We start from the raw sequence: 24741 nt of genomic DNA on the forward strand, positions 1-24741 counted from the left end.
CTCGTTAGTTTGCAAATACCAAAGTCAACTTTCGACCGTCTAGATAACTTACTTTGTGACATCTCTAGTGCTTAATCAACAGTCCCTGCGGTTCAACAATCTTATATATTACTAACGACGAATTCGTGCACTTATGGAATCGTAACAAGTTTTTTGGCACCGTTGCCGGAGACTGTTCGCATTAACATTAGTAGATTAGCAAGTTAGTCAATCTAGACTTGTGAATAGTTTTTGTTTTTCCATTTTCATAATTCAAAAAAAATCTGCATTTTCTTGCTTGTCTTTAAATTCTACATTTATTTTTTTTATTTTTTTTATCTAGCAATTTAAATTATGCATTTTGTTTCTTGTTTTTTATATAGCATTTTATTTCTTATCTTTAATTCTTTATTTTTATTTTTATCTTGAATATTGATGAGCACTAACATGTCAAGTAGGCCCTTAAGAGATTTCTCAGCACCTATTTTTGCAAGATTTATGTCTCCCATTGTGCAGCCTCATATTGAAGTAGAAAATTTTTAACTAGACCCAGAGTTAATTTTCATGATACAAGGTCACAAATTTAGAGGAGAAGTATCAGAAAGTCCTTATCTGCACCTTAAGACATTTCTAGAGCTTTGTGATATGGTGAATTGTGAAGGAGTGTCAGCAGATATGTTCGATTGATAGCATTTCCTTTCAGTATCAAGGATAAAGCAAGGACTTGGTTATATTCCCTCCGTCCTCAAAGCATCACAAGTTGGAAACAATTGGAGAAGCAATTTCTAGATCATTTTTTCCCTCCAAGTAGAACAATTTATATGAGGAATTGCATCACAAATTTTGCTCAGACATATGGAGAATCATTATTTGAAGCATAAGACAGATTCAAGAGTCTACAAAGACAGTGCCCTCATCATGGTTTGAAAAAATGGCTGACCCTGCACATATTCTATAGGAGAATTTCTTTCTCAGATAAGTGTTTGTTAAATTCATCGGCTGGAGGTTCTTTTATGGACAAGAGTGTAGACGAAGCATATACATTGATTGATCAAGTAGCATTGAACCTCCATGAATGGTCAAGCAAAAGTTGGATGGAATCTCCCTCAGAAATTCAAAAAGTAGAAGTCATATATACAAGAGAGCCTGTCAAACAAAATGTAGTTCAACCACCCAAGAATGTTGAAATTCACAAGTCACAGAATGAGGAGTTCAAATATTTGGGGGAAAAGATTAATAGCATAGTTTCAAAATGGTTCAAGGAAGACCTTCCTCCTACACAGACAAGATCTAGTGTAAATGATAATGATTTTAAGTTGAGAAGTGGCAAGAATCATGAAGAACTACTGAAGAAGGATTTGTTTAGAATTGAGGAGAAGAACAATAGAAGACCTCAAGAACTCAGTTTCATTACTCCAGGAAATTCCCAAAGGCCACAAGTATCTTTCCCTCAACGATTGATCACACCTACACTAGATAAGCAAGTTGGATCTCCTTTGCAAGCTCAAAGGGAATATGGGAAAAAGGAAGTACATTTCCCAAGACCTTCACTAAAGGTTTCTTTTCCACAAAGGCTAGTGAGGATTAATGAAGACGAAGACTTTGGCAAATTCTGTGACACTAATATGGTTGAGTGTAGATTTTTGGATGTATATGAAGATGAGGACTCTTCATATGAGGATTGTGATGATAATGTAGTGGATACAAGTTTTCAGATCTACCTTCTGGGTTTACAGGGTGTTATGATGAAATTGAATTTTCAGATGATGAATGTGATGTGGTAAATCAACTTAAAACTGCAAATGAAGTTAGTGATCCCTATTATAGATGATTCTCCCACTGAGGATATTGATGTTGGTTTATTTTTTGATTCTTGTGTTGATGATGATGTTATGAAAGGAAGTGTAGGGAGTTATATTGTGGAAGCAGCATCTTAAGAATCACCTCCTTTATCCACACAACCTTCTGAGATTATAAGAGTTGCAAGGATTAAACATGTAGTGGATCAATGTGTAGGGACTTGTGAAATAGAAGCAAAGTCCCAAGAATCACCACTTTTAGAGGCACCACCACTTGAGCCAGAGCTAGAGCCAATACAAGATTCAGAAGTCACATCCACATGTTTAGAACTTTCAGGTATCTCTCAGCAAAGAAAGGTTAGTATCTTTTGTGATCTTTTGGAAATTTTATAGATGTACCAATAGTAGATTTTGTTGGATGTGATTCAATTTGTGATACATATTCAGTTCATCTTAATAAGGTTGTTAGATACGGCAAATAAATAATAAAGGGTTATAGGAGAATAACCTATTGAAATTTATGGGAATTTTAGATATTTTCCTGGAATTATTTGGAGGTTGTATGGAGGAGTTTAAGGGGATAAATTTTAAGCATAAGGTGGTACTGGAAATTACCATTAGAGGAGGTTTAATTAAGGGGTAATGAGAACCTAACCTAACCTAACCTCTATAAGAAGCTACAGTGCCTAAAGCCCTAAAAAAATGCCAACCTTTCCCCTTTCTTGTGTCATTCCTCCTGAGAGCGTCGATCCACAGCCGAGAGCTCGACCACGCCGCGCTCGATCGCCGGCGCCTAGTCGCAGATCGAATCGCCAATCTCCCCAACCCCTTAACGGAGGTCGCGAAGGGGGGAGCCTTCTCCGAAGAGCAGTAGCGCGCGAGGGATCTCCAGCCAGGAGGAGCAGAACTGAGCTCCGGAGTTGCTGTGGTTGAACCGCTGATTCCAAGGGCCCGATCTTGGTGGAGAGGGTGTGCTGTAAACAGAGTCTCATCTTCCCGAGTACAGAGTCGAGCTTATCGGGTCGAGCTTCTCTCCGCCGATCGTGGGGGTTCCGACATCAAGGTATGTTGAACTGTGGATTGTCTCGATTAGGGTTCTATGACCATGGATCTGTGATTTGAGGTCAGTGGAGGAGAATTAGGGTAACTGAGAGTTGCTTTCTTGGTAGTGGCTCACTGTGAAGGTTCGGCCAAGATCTCCAGCAGTGAGTTATCACCGATAAGCCTCCTTGGTAGTGGATTCTCGGCTTTGAGTCATTAGGTAAGGCATCTTTAGTTTCGATTACAGATCTGTAGTATAAGATGTTGGGTTTCATCAGTGATCATGTGTTTATTGGGTTGATTGTGTATGTGTGTAGCCTACAGAGGCTCTATTGTTGACCTGTGGCAACAGACCTCACTAGCGAGCAATTTCCGACAATTTCATTATTCTGGCAGAGGGCTAACAGAAGTAATTTTGGTCCTAAGGTAAGATCTTGGAATTTAGATATCTGCTATAGCTTAAACCGTATTCGCTCATTAGTAATTGGGGGTTAAATCATGATTGGTAACCCTAATTGGGATGGTTCAAATTAGGGTTTTGGATTGGTTCGAGTAGATCAGAAAATGAGGTTTAGTATAGGGTAATGAACGAGCCAGATTAATTACATGTCTTGTATATTTGCTTAGTTATTCAATATCATACGTATGTGGTTAAAATTGATACGTTGACGTAGGACTTTGATCGAGGCGGGTGTTGAGACGAAGTGGACATCGGATTCTGACCACACTTAGAGGCGGGTACTTCTTGACTTGCTTCTTTAGTTATTGATTTTAGTGCATGAGTTTGTTTCGGATATGTAGTATCTAACTTGACTCCACTCATATTCGTTTCTTTGGCTTGATACTTTGTCCACTCAATCTTTGAGATGCTCGAATTCGTATCTATACAGTCTCATGTCGTTATCTTTGATAATTAGCATATACTAGACACCATGTTTACCTGTTTGACTATTGTTTATTTATGTTTTGTATTGAGCATGCGGCTTCATGTAGCATACCTGATTCTTGTTGTATATGTATGCTGACTGTTGCATTATCCATATCATGTCATAGCATGCATGTCGGCGACCATGTCTCCCTTGTGGTTGAGAGGGTCGTTGGCCAAAGTCGCACACTCGACCACTTTTGGGTAGTGGTAGCGAGAGTGTGTCGCTTGTCCTGTTATACACTTACTCGGTCACTCATGGGTAGTGGCGGCTGGAGTGGTGAGCAGTAGGGACCCTATTACGACGAAGCTAGATAGCTACTATGCAAACTGTCCACTCGATCACTCGAGAGTGGAGACGGCTGGAGTGTTGTACAGTAGTCACTGATCCGGCCTCTTGACCATACAGGAGTCGTGATGCAGAGAGGTGGGCGGGATGGTCATTCGTGCATACGTTGCTGTTATTTTACATGTTTATATCGATGTTGTTTGCTTATGTTGTTGGTTGTTTACTTACGCAGTTCTGTTATCACATACCTGTTATATATGCTTAGACACTGCTTACTTTGATAGTATACCTTACATGTGATCTGGGTAGTTATGAGCACTATTGTAGCAGTTTTGTGTTACTTCTGACTTTATACTACTAGCCTAGGATATGGTATCAGGTATGGATTTACATGCTTTGTGTACACAGTAGTATCTGCTATTTATCTTTCCGAGACTGTATACTGTTGTATTCCTAGCTCACTATTTTACTCATGCACTATCTATCTATTACCCGCTGAGTCTTTAGCACTCACCACATGTAAACTGGTTATTTCGCCAGGTAGCCAATAGTGATGCCAGTACACTTGGAGGAGGATCCTGATTACCGGTCCCACATCGCTTCCGAGGACAGATTTCGGGTTTCGTTTATCATTTTTGGATATGAGTTGAACTTGTGAACTTAGTATTGTAATAATCGTTGTGGACTTAATGTTATTTTGTATTTGGTTTTGTTTTGTCGAGGTGTCAAGCCGGGTCGGCCCGCGATGAGTAGTTTTGTTATTTTGTGCTTATTATCTATTTTCTGCTGTGTTTGATTTAACAGTCGTGTGGGTTGCACATTTTCTGTGTGGTTACGGTTATTTCCAGCCATATTGGCTGTGTTTTGCATATGTATCTCTGTCGGCTATGTATACTGTTTTCATTTGTCACTACTACAGGGGAGGTGTTGTCCGATTTTCGTCGGATAACCTTACTCTCGGGGCGTGACAATTTATTGGTATCAGACCCACAGGTTTACGATGCCTGTTTCGCAAGTTGTGGATTTTCCGTGATTTAATTCCTCGATGTGACTTTTTGGAGATTTGGGACCAGGTAGTGGTGGAACACCTCCAAGTTATTGGATGTAAGTTTTGTAAGTATAATCATGTATTGTTGATAGTACTTATTATTATTAGTTGTTAATAACAGGTATGAGACGAGGTCGGTCGGCAGCTAGTTCTCGTCGTGGTCCAGATGACCACGGAAACAACCTACCGAGTTTAGGAAGCCAGAACTAGTGACCCAGGAGGTAGATTCGTCTAAGGATCTAACTGATGTGGAGACAGTTAGTCAAGGACAGGCCAATCTAACTCCTAATAGAGATCAAGGATATCAGCCTCAAGAGATTCCTTCAGTTGTACCACCTATGGGAGATCAAGGATTCCACCCTTAGGGAATTCCCTCTGTGATACCATCAGCAGTTCCTGCACCCGTTGCTACGGGTTGGGTGATGGACAGAGCTCGTATACCGTGTTAGTATTAGTCCTAGTATCAATTATGAGATGATTGTAATGAGCTCATTTTGTATCATATACCATTATTAATAAACGGCAAAGTTGGTTATTATATTTATTTCAGTTCAATGCCAATTAAATAAGTATAATAATGTCCTTGGGTAGTAGGTTCTTATCTATAGTATATCAATTGGTTGAATTGATAGTGAGATATTGTAGAGAACACTACTCTTAACTATTCCTAGTCGAGCATTAATATACAAGGACAATATTAATGCGTTGAGACTAGCAGGTAGGTCAACGGATGACTTGATCTCACAAGTCATGGATATGAGATATCAGGTTGACACATGGGTATATATTAGAGAATATATACTGAATGACCCACCATGAGAATGTTTCATGGATCATTATATGAGTGTTATAAACATTCTCATGTGACTATTAGTATGAATAGTCCTTAGACTTGAAGTCACTACGGTTCCCTACATAAGGAGTTGTGTACTTTGGTATCGGCAAACGTCACCTATAATAAGGTAGACAATAAAGTCGATCACTGGGTATGCAATGAATTATGTGGAGGGATGTGAGTGATGTAGATGGGATCTATCCCTTCCATATGTCGAAAGTGATATCTGTGGGCCCCTTGATTAGTAGGACACAAAGAAAGCATGATCATGCTCAAATGAGTCAATATGAGATATTCAGCTTATTTGATTGAGTGTGTCTACTTAGAGATCAAGAAATAAAAAGGTTGATAAGAGGATGACACGGTCTATGCCTCATTGATCAATCTAGATATCAAGGATAGAGGGACCAAGTCATACAAGATAATAGCCACGGACAGGTTAGGTCGGATCTCGACTTTCTCGTCACTTGGATAGCAATGATGCCTTGCTAGATGTCACTTATTGCTTATGTATCTAAATGTTGATTTGGGTACATTGCTAACATTACGAGAACCTATTGTGCCACATACAAAGAACAAGTAGATTTGGAGATGGGTTCATATGATGAATCATTGGATTAGTCTAATCCGAATTGGATTTATTGAGTTAGACTCAATTGGATCTAGTTATTGGATCAAGTCCAATTCAAACTAGACTTGAGGAAGTTAATTCAAATTAATGAAATAGTGATTCATTGAATTTGAATTGCATGAGAATTAATTGAGTAAGACTCGATTGAATTAGACTTGAGTTAGACTTGAGTTAGACTCAAGTGAGTTATACTTAAGTTAGACTTAAGTGAGGATAAATGAGAAGACATTCATTGAATTTTTTAAATTCAATGAATTATTATATTCAATTTTTGAAATTGAATGAAAAAATGAGGAGTTTCAAAATGACCCTTAATGGAGAGTCAATACTCATTAAGGCTCATTAATGGAATTAATGGCATTAAGTGTTTTCATTGGATGAAAAATACTTAAGTCATTTTACTCTCATTTTTTCTTGTTTTTCATTATCCTTCCTCTTCTTCTTCCTCTCTTGGCTGAAATCACTCTTGGTTGCTAGCACAACCATAAGTGTTTTTCTTCTCCATTTTGTGAGTTTGTGAGACAAACGAAGGAACACTTGTTCGTGTGGATACCGAAAGAGGAACGGACGCTTGATTGTGCTGAGATCCGAGCTGTCGGGAGATCGTGTGCACGCTACAAAGGTATACTCTATCATGTTCTTAGATATAAACTTAGTATATAATTATGTTTCCCTTCGCATGGATCTTCTGGAGGAAATAAGTTTTTCCACTGCGCGTTTGCGTGTTTAGCAACCTATTTCCTTACATACCATTACTAGCGAGGTCTGTCAAGGATAGATTTACCTTATACCAGGGCAGAACGGATCCTTGGGTTGCTCGGAGTTGGTTAAAGAATTTGGAGCACACATTCAGATACATGAAATGTACAGATGAGGAGAAAGTGGAACTGGCGATGTATCACCTCCGAGATTAGGCTGTCACTTGGTGGGATATGCAGAAGACGATCTTCGGGGAGCAACACATCACATGGTTGATGTTTCGTGATGCTTTCGAGAGACAGTATTTCCCTACTACCTTCTATCTTGCTCGCCGCCAGGAGTTTCTGAACCTTAAGCAGGGTGATCGTTCAGTAATGGAGTAGAATGTAGAGTTCAGTAGGTTGGCTGAATTTTGTCCTCATCTAGTGGCACAGGACTACAATCGGATGCATCAGTTTACCTAGGGTCTTGCTGCATATATTCGGATCCGGATGTCAGGTTTTCCAGGTAGTTCTTATCGGGAAGTGTTGGATCGAGCATTGTTTATTGAGATGACTCAACAGCAGGTAACTCAAGAGAAAGGCCATGATAAGCAGCCGTCACAAAAGAGAGGGAATAAGGGTCAGAGCTCACAGGATACTACTGGAGGATCCTCTCGGCCACAGAAGGCAGGGCGGACATCAAATGGAACATCTCGTCCTTCTCAGCGTGACTAGAAGAAATATAGAACTGGATCCAGATGTTACCAGTGTGGCTCCAAAAGTCATTCCAAACACCAGTGCCCTTTGGATCACTCCATTTGCTACTATTGCAAACTACCAGGGCATGAGAGTCGGGATTGTACTTTGAAGGCACAGTTGGAGGCTACTAAGGTTACATCTCAGGGGGGGAACCCTCACAGACACGACAACAGAGAGGATCACAGAAGACTCAGAGTGCTCCTCGTCAATAGCGACTGCCTCCTTCTCAAGGATAGATATATTATATCCGGGGTTAGGAACCATCGACTACACAGTATTCTACCGCAGAGTCTTTTCATCAGGCATATCCAGTACAGTAGGATTTTCATCTACCTCAGCCTTATTCAGTGTATCAGCAGCAGCCACAGCCTTAGTACCAGCAGTCAACTCCCGTACCTCCGATTCTAGCCCAGATCAACCCAGGGATGCCACAGCTGAGCTCAGAGGTGGGTCACGTGTATGCTGTCACACGGGAGGAGGCACAGCGAGCTGAAGGATCGATTTTCCGAGGTACTATTTCAGTTTACACATTTACTATAGATCTATTGATAGATATTGGTAGTTCCCATTCATTTATATCTCGGGTATTTCTGGGTAAAATCGGGAGGTTGCCTACTCGTCGGACCCGTGGGTTGACAATATCTCTACCATCTGGCGAGGTACTAAGTATTAGTCTGGAAGTCAAAGGATGTCATTTAGACTTCAATGGTCAGACTCTTATGGTGGATCTGCAGGTATTAGAAATGGTGGAATTTGATATTATATTGGGCATGGATTGGTTGGCCATGAACCATGCCACATCGACTGTGGAGCAAGAGTAGTCACATTCCGACCTTATTGGAACCGGGGGTGATGGGATATCAGTCATATCAGTAATGCAAGTGAGGAGATTATTGTCACAGGGTTGTCAAGGATATTTCCTGCCCATGGTTAAGGTTGGTTTGGATGCATTACCATGAATCTCGGATGTTCCTATTGTTCGAGAATTTCCAAATGTGTTCCCTGACGAACTTCCCGGTTTGCCTCCTAAAAGGCAAGTCGAGTTTACGATTGAGGTGGTTCTGGGAACAACACTGGTATCCAAGACCCCCTATTGTATGGCACCGAAAGAATTAGAGGAGCTGAATGTTCAGTTGCAGGAGCTGTTGGATAGAGGATTCATCCATCCCAATGTTTCTCCATGGGGAGCCCCAATACTCTTCGTTAAGAAGAAGGATGGATCACTGAGATTATGTATTGATTACCGACAGCTGAATGCGACGACTATTAAGAACAAATACCCACTACCTCGTATTGAAGATTTATTTGATCAGCTGAAGGATACCTGTGTATATTCTAAGATTGATTTGCGCGCAGGCTATCATCAGCTCGGGGTTAGAGATTCAGATATTCCGAAGACAGCGTTTCACACTCGTTATGGTCACTATGAGTTCTTGGTAATGTCATTTGGGCTTACCAATGCGCTAGCGATATTCATGGATCTTATGAACAGAGCATTCCTTCAGTATTTGAATCAGTTTGTCATTGTGTTCATTGATGATATTCTGATATATTCCTGATCTGAGGAGGAACACAAGCTACATCTTCACATAGTTTTGGAGACGCTACGGTGGGAACACCTCTATGCGAAGTTTAGTAAATGCGTATTCTGGCTACCTTCAGTGGGATTTCTTGGGCACATCATTTCCAGCAAAGGCATATCAGTTGATCCATAGAAGATTGAGACCATCACTAGCTGGGAACAGTCGAAGACAGTACAAGAGATACGTAGCTTCTTGGGATTAGCTAGTTATTATCGAAGGTTCATCGAAGGTTTCTCCAGCATAGCCTTACCTTTGACACGATTGACCCAAAAGGGAGAGAAATTTAGCTAGACAAAATCTTGTGAGCAAAGCTTTTAGGAGCTTAAGCAGAGGCTCGTTACTGCACCAGTATTAGTACTTCCCTCTGGTATGGATGGGTTTGTACTTTTCACGGATGCTTCATATCAGGGATTAGGGGCAGTACTTATGCAACACAAGTGAGTGGTGTCATATGCCTCACGTCTGCTGAAGGATTATGAGAGTAATTACCCAATCCATGATTTAGAGTTGGCAGCTATCATTTTGCATTGAAAATCTGGCGACATCATTTATATGGGATCACCTTCGAGATTTACACAGATCATAAGAGCCTCAAGTATTTGTTTACCCAGAAGGAACTAAATCTGCGATAGAGAAGATGGATGGAGTTCTTGAAAGATTATGACTGCACAATTAATTACCACCCGGGAAAAGCCAACGTAGTGGCCGATGCTTTGAGCAGGAAATCACGAGGAGTTTTGGCTTGCCACCGAGTGATGGTTACAAAATTGATACAGAGCTTCTCTGAGTTGGGGTTGATGGAGCAAGCATAAACAGAGCGAGGCCTGTTAGTCACCATGGTTGCCCAGCCACCTATAGTTGAGCGTATCAAAGAGGCTCGGGTTATAGATCAGCATCTACAATTTTTACGTAGCAGAGTTATCTCAGGGCAGCAGACAGAGTTTGCCTGTGATGATAGTGGAATTCTGTATTTCCATGGAAGATTATGTGTTCCTGAGTCACATCCTGTTCAGGAGGACTTGCTACGGGAAGCACATCGATCTAGATTCGCGATTCATCCAGGAGGTACTCGTATGTACAAGGATCAGAAACAATCATACTAGTGGAATGGCATGAAGAAGGACATTGCGACATTTGTGGTGCAATGTTTGGTTTGTCAGCAAATAAAGGCGGAGCATCAGAGACCAGCTGGTTTACTACAGAAGATAGAAATACCAGAATGGAAATGGGAGCATATCACGATGGACTTTGTGGTAGGGCTACCCCGGGGCCGGAAGGGGCATGATGTGATTTGGGTAATCGTTGATCGATTAACCAAATATGCACACTTTTTATCGATCCGTAGGATGGATTCGTTGGATCAATCGGCAGAATTATACTGCAGAGAGATCATCAGACTGCATGGTATACCTCTGAGTATTATACCAGATAGGTATCCACGATTTACTTCTCGATTTTGGCGGAGTCTACAGCAGGTCATGGGTACGGAACTCCATTTTAGTACTGCATTTCACCCTCAGACCGATGGGCAATCAGAGCGTACTATCCAGACATTGGAGGATCTACTGAGATCTTGTGTTATAAACTTCGACGCTAGCTGGTAGAGTCATTTGCACTTGGTGGAGTTTGCATATAACAACAGTTATCACTCAGCGATTCAGATGCCACCTTTTGAGGCATTGTATGGCAGAGCATGTAGATCGCCTACTTTATGGGACGAGGTTGGAGAATCGTCAGTCTTGGGGTCGCAAGGTATTCAGCGAGATGCAGAGTTGGTTGGCACCATTAGATGCAGAATGTCAGAAGCCCAGGACTGACAAAAAAGTTATGCGGATCGGAGACGGAGACCTTTAGAGTTTTCTGTGGATGATCATGTGTTCCTGCGAGTGTCTCCTACCAAGGGGGTTAGGAGGTTTAGATTGAGAGGGAAGTTAGTTCCTCGTTACATTGGACCCTTTAAGATACTTAAGAGGATTGGCGAGGTAGCTTATCGATTGGCGCTACCACCGTCACTTGCTGGGGTGCATGATATATTTCACGTATCTATGTTGAGGAAGTACGTGCCACACCCTACGCATATTTTGACAGATGTATCGATCACTCTTCAAACTCCACCCATGATGACCGGTCATGGCCGGTCCCAAGCCTGAATAAAGGAGGAGGGTTGCATTAGGTTGCCAGCCAGCGTCAAACTATGGCAAATATTCAATAAATGAATCCATTAAACTATTGTGTTAATGCTAGGTTGTTCCCCAGAAGGAACGCGTTGCAGGGTCCGACTTTAACGTCTCGGCAAGGACCGCTACATCTCCAGAACTCGGGTGTGTTGGATCGAGACGCGCTAGAGGGGGGTGAATAGCGCTCGCGGCTATTTCTTTTGATTATCGGAATCGTAAATTGTATTAAAAACTAATAGAGTAATAAGCAGTGGAAAGTAAATAAGAGAAAAGCAAACACACATAGAAGGACACGGAGAATTTACTTCGTTCGGAGCCTGTAGCGACTCCTACTCGAAGGCTCGCGATCCTTGATCGCTTACTGTGGGAAACAACTATAAGCTCGAATAGATTTACAAGTTTAAGTACAAGAAACAAATAAAGAACGTAAATAAACTTTTATACCGACAACTAAAATGCTAAATTGAAGCTCCAGGTCGTCGGTGTCGAGTTGCAGCACTTCGGAATGAGTTCGTTAGCAGTTGAATGCAGAAGAATCGCTTAACCGTTGATTTCCTTCACTAAGGGCATCCAAGGCGCCTTGAAAGCCTCCGAAGGCGCCTCCACAGCTTCGAGTCCACCGTGCATATGAGCGCTGACCATTCTGCGCTTATCGCCTTGAAGGCGCCTTCATCCATCTTCAAGGCGCCTCCAATGGAGCATCCAAGGTGCCTTCACGCACCATGAAGGCGCCTCTAGTGGGTCTGCGCAGCCACGTCACTTTAGCCACCGAAGTGCCTCCAAGCTCTATGGAGGTTCCTCGGACACTGTTCATCCGAGGCTATTCTTCACACTTTGGTCCCTGCAAGATACATTAATCCCAAATATACCCTGCAGCACAAAGTTAGCAAATAAAACATAATAGATATGATAATGACAGTCTCTGGACTGTCCGGGTCTGACTTCGGATTTCCAACCGGAAACCTTAGGTCGACTCGACGCCTACTGTTCCCTCTACGGGGAACGCGTCCTCACCTACTCCACTTAGGAGATTTACCTATTGCCAGTGCGATCCTCCAGATCGACTGAACTTTTGCTCAGCACTCGACGCTCCCGGACTTTCTGCTGGACATCCGCTTCCCGGCTCGTCCAGTCTTTCACCTGGTTCGCGACACCAGGACTTTCCACCTAGGGTTACCACCCCCTGGGACTTTTGCCTGAAGCCATCGACCTGCCAAGACTTTTCGCATAGGGTTACCACCCCCTATGACCTAGGGTTACCACCCCCTAGGGTTTTTCCTTTGCCTAACCGCAGCTAGGACTTTCCTGAAATACTCAAGTAGACTTGTTAGATCACTAACCACCTTAACTTTGAATCCTTTGCCATTATCAAAACACGAGTTCAATCATCGGATGCTTCCCGCACCAACAATCTCCCCCTTTTTGATTATGGCAACTCAAATTCAAAGTTAAGTAAACAGATATCAAATAAAGAATAGATGCAAATGAAAACATTTAAAGCAAGCTTAACATCAATGAATATTTTGCTAAAGTAAACTCCATGAATTTAAAGTATAGCATCAAGTTTAGACTCCCCCTTAATTGTTACTCCCCCTTTAATATTCATTATTTTAAATTTGAATTTGCTACTCTTATTTTTGAATTTGAATTTGATAATTATTTGAGTATTTGAATTTGTAATTTGCTACTCTCCCCCTTTGCCATATATCAAAAATAATCAAAATAGTCATTCGATTTTTAAAGAGGGATAACAAGATTTTGATAACACTTAACATTTTATAATTTTCTTTTCTTACCTTTTAGCTAAGTGAAATAAAGATCTAAAAGTTAATAAGTGTAACACCCATAGAGTACTTAGCAAGAATTTTAGATATTTTTATCGTGAATAAAAATATAGGCCTTATGTGGAAATTGCAAAAATAATAAAAATGAAATAGAACCAAAAAGAGAGATGACCAAGGCTTGAACCTTGGATCTCTTACTAGATATATGCATGTGTTGACCAATAGAAATTATTGTTAAAGAAAGAAGTGACAATCTAGTTAAGGGTAAGAAAAGAGATTTTTCATTGAGAAGGAGAAGTTAGAGTTGTCTTCCTCTCTCTCAAAAGAAAAGAGGATTCTTGCTTCCTCTTCTCATTAAGGAGAAGTAAAAGAAAGGAGAAGGAAAAGTACATTTTCCCTTCCTCCTCTCACGATGAATAAAAGGGAAAATTAAAGAGGAAAACTCATTTGCTCCTCTTCCTCCTCCCTCCTCCTCCTCACCGTGACCAAGACCTTCCCCCACCTCTCCTTGCCGAAATCCAAAAAGAAAAAAAAAAACAAAGAAGACCCCTCTCTAGGAAGGCTCCACAAGCAAGATCCCTTTTCCTTAAGCAAATAAGGATGTAAGTATTCCCTCACCTGTGGTACAAGTTGCTTACGGTATTTTCGAAAGATTTGAACTCTTAGAATTAGGAATAAAATGAAGAGAAGAAACCATGCTTATGTACTTTAGTAGGGTATGATATGAATTTAGTTAGAAAAGAAATTATGTGTGTGATGTTAAATTGATCTTCTTATTAAGATGTTTATTGACCTTCTTTTCTTTTACAAGGTTCGGCCATGATGAAAAGTTCGAGTTCATGAGGCTTAAAACCTAATCTAACATGCTCATAGATTTATTTATGATGTGTTATGAAATTTGCTAGAGATTCATGTTCATATGTTGGTTAGAAGTTGTGTTCTTGCTTGAGAAAGTTTCGGCCATGATAAAAGTATAGAGTTCATGAGGCTTAAAACCTAATCTAACATGCTTATAGATTTATTTATGATGTGTTATGAAATTTGCTAGAGATTCATGTTCATATGTTGTTTAGAAGTTGTGTTCTTGCTTTTGTAAGTTTCGGCCATGAGAAAAATATAGAGTTTATGAGGCTTAAACCTTAATCTAACATGCTCATGGAATTAATTAGGATGTGTTATGAAATTGGCTAGAGATTCATGTTCATATGTTGTTTAGAAATTATGTTTATGCTTGAGGAAGTTTGGGCCATGATGGAAATATTAGGGTTCATAAAACTTAAAACCTAAATTAGTATGCTCATAGACCCCCATGTGATATGTAATGAAATTAACTAAGAGATTTATGTTTACATGTTGCTCATAATTTTATTTCTTAGTTGTGAAGTTTCGGCCATGATAATGATTTAGGGTTTCGTATAGCTCTAGATCTAATTTAGCATGTTCATAGGCTTTCTTGTGATATGTTATCAAATTTGCTAGGTATTCATGTTAAAAGATTTCTTAGAAGTCTACCTCTTGTTGCATGATGTTTCGGCTATGATAACTTTTAGGATTCATGAAGCACAAAACCTAATTTAGTATGCTCATAGGCTTCTTGATGATATGCTATAAAATGGGATAGAAACTTATACTTATATGTTGCTTAGAAATTCATGTCCTACATGATGAAGTTTCGGCCATGATTAATCCTTAGGGTTCATGAAGCTCTCAAACCTAATTTAGTATGCTCATAGACTTCTTTATGATATATGATGGAATTAGCTAGGTGTTCATGTTACATGTTGTTTAGAAGTTTATATTCTTGGCTTATGAAGGTTCGGCCATGATCAGATTTTTGGGTTCATGAAGCTCAAAACCTAATCTAGCATGCTCATAGACTTCCTTATGATATGTTATCAATTTGGCTAAGTATTTATGCTCATATGTTGCTTAGAAGTTTTACTCCTTGTTATATGATATTTCGGCTATGATAAGGTGTTAGGGTTCATGGAACTCAAAACCTAATTTAGCATGTTCATAGACTTCTTATGATATGTTATGAGATTTGCTAAGTATTCATGTTGTATGTTGTTTAGAAGTATTCTTTGTTTTGATCTTTCGGCCATGACTATGACTTAGGATTCAAGAAAGTTTTTAAACTTAAACTTAGCAAGCCATGAATTTTCCTTATGATATGTTTAGGTTTAAGTATGCATGCTTTATGATAAGATCAGTAACATGTTGATTATGTATGTTACGAATTATGCATGATATGATCCTTATGATGATTATGTACACAAGCATGTATGATTTCAATATGTTGCATGCTCATCTATGTAAGCTTATGAACCAAGCATGATAATGTTTTCATATGATGGTCATGTGTCAAGAATGCATGCCTTATAATATGATAAGAAAATGGCAAAGAGTTGCTTCCCTTAAGTTGGGATTAAGAGCACTCTTCATGGTTAAGACAAGAGCATGACCTTATGATGATATGATATGACGATTATAATGATATGATATGCATGACATGTACTTTACTTTGTATGGCTTGTACCAAGGGTGGGCTCCATAAGCGCCCCTAGACCGACGGACTATGAACGGGTCTAGTAAAAAGGGATGGGCTCCTTAGTACGCCCCTAGACCGACGGACTATGAACGGGTCTAGATCCCTAGTAGGTTCGGGGCTAGCTACCCTGTCCTAGGGATTGCGCGCATTTATGTATGTATGTGGTACTAGCCGGGCCCTCATGATGATGATATTATGTTCAAATATTAAAAGATATGTATAAAGACATCTTGTACTCGACATGGCATATGTTTTAAAAAGACATTTTGCATAATGCACCCATTCATATATGATATGTTTCTTTCTATGTTCCATGATATGTTATGCTTCTCATGATCTACCTCATATGATTCCTTTGTTTATGATATGTTAGAAACATGTTTCATAAGGATATATTATGATAAGAAACTATGCTCACCTATTGATGATTATGTTTATTTTTCATTGATGATATGCTTGTATGATTATGCTTGAGACTAATCATTTGTGAGTAGGAAAGAATCTTACTGAGCTCGTGTGCTCATAGCTTACTTCCTTGTACCACAGATAAAGGCAAGGGATGGATGACCTAAGGGAGCTACAGGAGAGGCAAGGAGGTGTGTGTGGCAGTGGCTCGGCTGAGACTAATAAGACCTGCTATAATGTTTTGTTATGTTTGACATGAACCATTGTATTTATGTTACATTCCAGTATAACTCTATGACATTTCCGCTGCTTTATGTTATAAGAAAGAATTTTTGAGTATATATGTATCCTGGAATAGTTAAGTAAGTAGCCTCTTCCCTTTGAGTAGCAGGGAGGGCGGGCGTTACAGTTTGGTATCAGAGCCAAGTTAGCCTTTCCACTGCACACACACCGAATCTCTTTCTGCCGCTCCAAGTAAGAAATTATTTTTATGCTTAGTAAGATTTCTTTATGATGCTTATGCTCAGTTTATTTATTTATTTTTTTATGATGTTTATGCTCAGTTTATTTATTTATTTCTTTATGATGCTTATGCTCAGTTTATTTAGTTATTTCTTTATGCTTATGCTCAGTTATTTATTTATTTTATTCATAATGTTTATGCTCAGTTTATTTATTTATTTCTCTTATGATGTTTATGCTCAATTTATTTATTTATTTCTTTATGATGCTTATGCTCAGTTTATTTAGTTATTTCTTTTATGCTTATGCTCAGTTTATTTATTTATTTTATTTATGGTACGCTAATAGTATGCATGCTTACTTTATTCTTTTAAGTCACAGTTTTAGTTTAGGTTGCATGATGGTAGGTTAGGGATGATAACACAACAAACTCACAACTAATTAGAAATGACATTAACCTTTCGTTAGTCCGGTTAAGAATGATAATAACATACGCTAGCTATGTTGTCATTAATGAAGATAAGGATGGCTAGAAGACGTAATACCCGAGCAGAGGAAACAGCACCCCCACCGGATTTGATGCATGTAGTTACCGAGCTCTAGCGTCAAGTTACGGAACAGCAGCAAATGATCACTGCTCTGCTAAATCAACAAGGAAATCCTGTTACCCCGCCAGGACATCAGAATGTAGTACCAGTAATACCACCGGCACCTGCACCACCGATAGGCCCAGCTCCAGTGGTTCGTCAGGAGGCATACCTGATACAGTGGCAGAGACTGAAGCCAGAAGCTTTCTCCAGAAACTGTGAACCATGGGACGCACAGGCCTGGTTCAAGACGGTGGAAAGCATAGTGGAGTTACTGGATTGGCCTGAACATGAGAAGGTTAAATGTGCGTCATTCTGCCTTACTGGAGATGCCAGCATGTGGTGGGACAGAGTAAAGGCGAAAAGACAAGTAAATCAGATGATGTGGACAAACTTCGAGACAGAATTTTTCGAAGAATTTTTCCATATGCGAGTCACAAATAAACACTATGATGAATTCACCGAGTTCCGGCAGGGTGATCTATCAGTCAATGAAGTCGTTAAGAAATTCAACCGTCTAGCACGCTTGTGCCCAAAATTGGTCAGTACAGAGAGAGAAAGAGTCAGACTTATGCTGAAGATGCTTAGACCTGAGATAGCCTTGAACGTGGCCGGCAGAGTTAATAGACCGCAGACCGCCGAAGAATTAATCAGCAGCGCCCTGATCACGGAACACTATCAGAAGGCAATGAATGAGGGCAAGAATTAGACTCAGTCAGGGGGACAGAAATCACAAAGTAACCGAACCAGCTGGAAAGGAAATCACAGTGGCAAGAGGAAGCAATGGGGTGATTCCAAGAGTGGTCCAGCTAGCAAGCAACTCATGTTCCCTCAATGTACTACTTACGGAAAGAAGCACCCAGGGGTATGCCGTGTAGGTACAAACAGATGCTACAACTGTGGGATGGAAGGACACATGGCTCGGAACTGCCCTACTCAGATCCAGACACCTATCCCTCCGCAGGTTCAAAACAAAGGTGTGCTTCCACAGCTACACATGATGCAAGCTGCAATAGAAGGCCTGCAGATAAGTCAGGGGAGACTTGAAGCTCCGCCAGTAGTGACGGATGCCAGAATTTTCTCCATCACCAAGGAGGATGCGGCCAATGCTTCCACAGTCGTCACAAGTCAGATAATTGTCTTTAATCAGTATGCTACTGTACTATTTGACACCGGGGCAACACACTCATTTATTTCTACACCTTTCACGGGAAAAATAGACATACCACCCCAACCCTTGGATTGCAAATTTTTAACGACATTACCTTCGGGAGATGTGATGCCATCCACCCATGTACTGCGAGCCGCACCCGTCAGAATTGCAGACAGAGAACTCTACTGTAATATGATAGTGCTGGATATGCAGGATTATGATATTTTACTGGGCATGGATTTTCTGAGTAAATACGGAGCTACAATAGAGTGCGGAAAAAGAAGAGTAATTTTCCGGCCTGAAGCAGAACCAACCTTCGAATTCATTGGAGAAAAAACAAGAAAGAAGTTAAAAAGTTCTTATCAGCTTTAAAGGCACAGAAGATGTTAGACAGTGGATGCACTGGATTTCTAGCGCATGTAATTGATACAAATCTGGAAAGGGAACTGAAACCAGAAGATGTCAAAGTCGTATGCAATTACCCAGGGGTATTTCTGGATGAATTACCAGGGTTAGCACTTGACCGAGAAATCGAGTTCGAGATTGAATTAGTTCCTGGTACAAGGCCGATCTCTAAAGCACCTTACCGTATGGCGCCGGCTGAGTTAGAGGAACTTCAAAAATAGTTACGGGAGTTGCTCGACAAGGGACTTATCCGCCCTAGTCACTCACCATGGGGGGCTCCGGTACTGTTTGTTAAAAAGAACGATGGGTCTATGCGAATGTGTATAGATTATCGAGCACTGAATAAAGTTACAATCAAGAACAGATATCCCTTACCACGGATTGACGATTTGTTCGACCAGTTGAAGGGGGCCACTGTTTTCTCCAAGATTGACTTGAGATTCGGCTATCATCAAGTGAAGGTGAAACAAGATGATATACCAAAACGGCCTTCCGGACAAGATACGGACACTATGAGTTCGTAGTAATGCCCTTCGGAGTGACAAATGCTCCTGCTCTATTCATGGACCTGATGAACCGGGTATTCTCAATATATCTCGACAAATTTGTGATTGTTTTTATCGATGATATTCTCATTTATTCGAGAACCCAGGAAGAGCATGCCAAACACCTGGAAATAGTATTACAAATTCTCCGGGAAAAGCAATTGTATGCGAAATTCTCCAAATGCGAATTTTGGCTCGACCAAGTATCATTTCTGGGTCATGTTATCTCTAAGGATGGAGTAATGGTAGATCCAACCAAGATCGAAGCTGTCAGTAACTGGAATAGGCCAAGGAATGCCAGCGAAACCAGGAGTTTCCTGGGACTAGCAGGTTATTACCGGAAGTTCGTAGAGGGTTTCTCCAGAATCACAGCACCAATGACGGCCCTCACTCGGAAAAATAGAAAGTACGAATGGACAGATGACTGCGAGAAAAGTTTTACATAACTGAAAAGGAGACTGACCAGTGGTCCAATTCTTACTCTTCCGGAAAGAAACGAAGGATTTGATATGTACAGTGACGCTTCTAAATCAGGACTCGGAGCTGTACTCATGCAAAATGGCAAGGTCATTGCCTATGCCTCCAGGCAACTCAAAGAACACGAGAAAAATTATCCTACACACTATTTGGAACTAGCAGCCGTGGTCTTTGCTCTTAAGATATGGAGACACTATCTATATGGAGCGCAGTGTAAGATCTATACAGATCACCAAAGTCTGAAATATTTCTTCACACAGAAGGACATGAACATGAGACAAAGAAGATGGCTTGAGCTAGTCAAGGACTATGATTGCGAGATCTTTTATCATCCGGGAAAAGCGAACAAAGTGGCTGATGCACTCAACCGGAAGTTGTAGGCCACCAAAGTATCCGGAACCATTTTAAGTTCGAGGACGAACTTTTATGAGGTATGGGGGACTGTAACACCCATAGAGTACTTAGCAAGAATTTTAGATATTTTTATCGTGAATAAAAATATAGGCCTTATGTGGAAATTGCAAAAATAATAAAAATGAAATAGAACCAAAAAGAGAGATGACCAAGGTTTGAACCTTGGATCTCTTACTAGATATATGCATGTGTTAACCAATAGACCAAGAGAAATTAATGTTAAAGAAAGAAGTGACAATCTAGTTAAGGGTAAGAAAAGAGATTTTTCATTGAGAAGGAGAAGTTAGAGTTGCCTTCCCCTCTCTCAAAAGAAAAGAGGATTCTTGCTTCCTCTTCTCATTAAGGAGAAGTAAAAGAAAGGAGAAGGAAAAGTACATTTTCCCTTCCTCCTCTCATGATGAATAAAAGGGAAAATTAAAGAGGAAAACTCATTTGCTCCTCTTCCTCTTCCCTCCTCCTCCTCACCGTGACCAAGACCTTCCCCCACCTCTCCTTGCCGAAATCCAAAAAGAAAAAAAAACAAAGAAGACCCCTCTCTAGGAAGGCTCCACAAGCAAGATCCCTTTTCCTTAAGCAAATAAGGATGTAAGTATTCCCTCACCTGTGGTACAAGTTGCTTACGGTATTCTCGAAAGATTTGAACTCTTAGAATTAGGAATAAAATGAAGAGAAGAAACCATGCTTATGTACTTTAGTAGGGTATGATATGAATTTAGTTAGAAAAGAAATTATGTGCGTGATGTTAAATTGATCTTCTTATTAAGATGTTTATTGACCTTCTTTTCTTTTACAAGGTTCGGCCATGATGAAAAGTTTGAGTTCATGAGGCTTAAAACCTAATCTAACATGCTCATAGATTTATTTATGATGTGTTATGAAATTTGCTAGAGATTCATGTTCATATGTTGGTTAGAAGTTGTGTTCTTGCTTGAAAAAGTTTCGGCCATGATAAAAGTATAGAGTTCATGAGGCTTAAAACCTAATCTAACATGCTTATAGATTTATTTATGATGTGTTATGAAATTTGCTAGAGATTCATGTTCATATGTTGTTTAGAAGTTGTGTTCTTGCTTTTGTAAGTTTCGGCCATGAGAAAAATATAGAGTTTATGAGGCTTAAACCTTAATCTAACATGCTCATGGAATTAATTAGGATGTGTTATGAAATTGGCTAGAGATTCATGTTCATATGTTGTTTAGAAATTATGTTTATGCTTGAGGAAGTTTCGGCCATGATGGAAATATTAGGGTTCATGAAACTCAAAACCTAAATTAGTATGCTCATAGACCCCCATGTGATATGTAATGAAATTAACTAAGAGATTTATGTTTACATGTTGCTCATAATTTTATTTCTTAGTTGTGAAGTTTCGGCCATGATAATGATTTAGGGTTTCTTAAAGCGCCAAATCTAATTTAGCATGTTCATAGGCTTTCTTGTGATATGTTATCAAATTTGCTAGATATTCATGTTAAAAGATTTCTTAGAAGTCTACCTCTTGTTGCATGATGTTTCGGCTATGATAACTTTTAGGGTTCATGAAGCACAAAACCTAAGTTAGTATGCTCATAGGCTTCTTGATGATATGCTATAAAATGGGATAGAAACTTATACTTATATGTTGCTTAGAAATTCATTTCCTACATGATGAAGTTTCGGCCATGATTAATCCTTAGGGTTCATGAAGCTCCCAAACCTAATTTAGTATGCTCATAGACTTCTTTATGATATATGATGGAATTAGCTAGGTGTTCATGTTACATGTTGTTTAGAAGTTTATATTCTTGGCTTATGAAGGTTCGGCCATGATCAGATTTTTGGGTTCATGAAGCTCAAAACCTAATCTAGCATGCTCATAGACTTCCTTATGATATGTTATCAATTTGGCTAAGTATTTATGTTCATATGTTGCTTAGAAGTTTTACTCCTTGTTATATGATGTTTCGGCTATGATAAGGTGTTAGGGTTCATGGAACTCAAAACCTAATTTAGCATGTTCATAGACTTCTTATGATATGTTATGAGATTTGCTAAGTATTCATGTTGTATGTTGTTTAGAAGTATTCTTTGTTATGAACTTTCGGCCATGACTATGACTTAGGATTCAAGAAAGTTTTTAAACTTAAACTTAGCAAGCCATGAATTTTCCTTATGATATGTTTAGGTTTAAGTATGCATGCTTTATGATAAGATCAGTAACATGTTGATTATGTATGTTACGAATTATGCATGATATGATCCTTATGATGATTATGTACACAAGCATGTATGATTTCAATATGTTGCATGCTCATCTATGTAAGCTTATGAACCAAGCATGATAATGTTTTCATATGATGGTCATGTGCCAAGAATGCATGCCTTATAATATGATAAGAAAATGGCAAAGAGTTGCTTCCCTTAAGTTGGGATTAATAGCACTCTTCATGTTAAGACAAGAGCATGACCTTATGATGATATGATATGATGATTATAATGATATGATATGCATGACATGTACTTTACTTTGTATGACTTGTACCAAGGGTGGGCTCCATAAACGCCCCTAGACCGACGGACTATGAACGGGTCTAGTAAAAAGGGATGGGCTCCTTAGTACGCCCCTAGACCGACGGACTATGAACGGGTCTAGATCCCTAGTAGGTTCGGGGCTAGATACCCTGTCCTAGGGATTGCGCGCATTTATGTATGTATGTGGTACTAGCCGGGCCCTCATGATGATGATATTATGTTCAAATATTAAAAGATATGTATAAAGACATCTTGCACTCGACATGGCATATGTTTTAAAAAGACATTTTGCATAATGCACCCATTCATATATGATATGTTTCTTTCTATGTTCCATGATATGTTATGCTTCTCATGATCTACCTCATATGATTCCTTTGTTTATGATATGTTAGAAACATGTTTCATAAGGATATGTTATGATAAGAAACTATGCTCACCTATTGATGATTATGTTTATTTTTCATTGATGATATGCTTGTATGATTATGCTTGAGACTAATCATTTGTGAGTAGGAAAGAATCTTACTGAGCTCGTGTGCTCATAGCTTACTTCCTTGTACCACAGATAAAGGCAAGGGATGGATGACCTAAGGGAGCTGTAGGAGAGGCAAGGAGGTGTGTGTGGCAGTGGCTCGGCTGAGACTAATAAGACCTGCTATAATGTTTTGTTATGTTTGACATGAACCATTGTATTTATGTTACATTCCAGTATAACTCTATGACATTTCCGCTACTTTATGTTATAAGTGTCACGCCCCCAGAAGAGTCCCTGTCCGAGAAAATTTTGGCAGCATCTCCCCTGTACGGCGGACAATCAAAAATTTTCTACAAGCACTAATACTCAGCCACAGGCGGCTGGAATCATAACAATAATAAAAATCAATCACCACGCAGTTTATATATATATTCAGCCTCTGGCTGACACAACCACGCAGTAATAATACTCTGACTTAAAAACCACCCTACTCAACTACACTCGTAAAGCTCAAAACCGACGAACTCACCTCTTCTGCCATCCAGGCAGGCATGTAGTAGAATAAAAACCAAATCCAAATCCATCAATATAATAAAAATCTATATCATGTCCATAAGCAAATAAATCCAGAACATAACGAGTTCAAACAATCTAGAACAGAAAGAAACCAAAGAAAACCAAACATATCCTGGAGGTCTGCAGGACCAGCACTACGTGCAGTGAAGACTAGCGACTGGAACTCCCTCCTGACAGCATCAACCTGAAAATATCAACAATGGAGGCGGGGTGAGTCCAACACAGGTACAGTTGATATGCAAAGTAAAGAAACAACACCTAGCACTAATCATGCGTACAGTCTCCTGATAAGAAAGATAAGAATGCATCTGAAATAAACAGGAGAATACTGTACTAACCAGGTCCTGAGTATAAGGTCAAACAGTCCGAGGGATAAGGAAATCCTGTATGCATGTCAAACATAGGTATCCAAACAATATGCAGCATATAAATGCAGCAAACACAAGCAATAAATGCATCATGCATATGATGCCAATGATGCGCCCTGGTCACCCTAGTCGATCATCTCACACAATAGTGAGGCCGTGGGTAGGGCTGTGACAACCGTGCACTCTGTCGTCACTACTCCCGATGAGTGACCTAGTGGACGGGATGCTTGGAGTACACTTATCCTCCTACCCCAAATCATAAATGGGGAGCATAATGCT

General features: G+C 39.9%; 1 long non-coding RNA gene and 1 other non-coding gene across 2 annotated transcripts; one reads left to right on the forward strand and one right to left on the reverse strand.

Moving 5' to 3' along the window:
• Positions 1–798: 798 nt before the first annotated feature.
• Positions 799–904, reverse strand: LOC122039158. Its single transcript, XR_006128049.1, has one exon. It is a non-coding gene; the product is annotated as a small nucleolar RNA R71 (small nucleolar RNA).
• A 1572-nt stretch (positions 905–2476) lies between these two features.
• On the forward strand, positions 2477–3553 carry LOC122026375. The gene is made up of 4 exons (XR_006124126.1): positions 2477–2841; positions 2948–3039; positions 3137–3245; positions 3494–3553. It is a non-coding gene; the product is annotated as an uncharacterized LOC122026375 (long non-coding RNA).
• Positions 3554–24741: the final 21188 nt, after the last annotated feature.

The sequence above is a fragment of the Zingiber officinale genome, chromosome 1A (assembly GCF_018446385.1).
Source record: "Zingiber officinale cultivar Zhangliang chromosome 1A, Zo_v1.1, whole genome shotgun sequence".
In the NCBI taxonomy this organism is placed as follows: domain Eukaryota; kingdom Viridiplantae; phylum Streptophyta; class Magnoliopsida; order Zingiberales; family Zingiberaceae; genus Zingiber; species Zingiber officinale.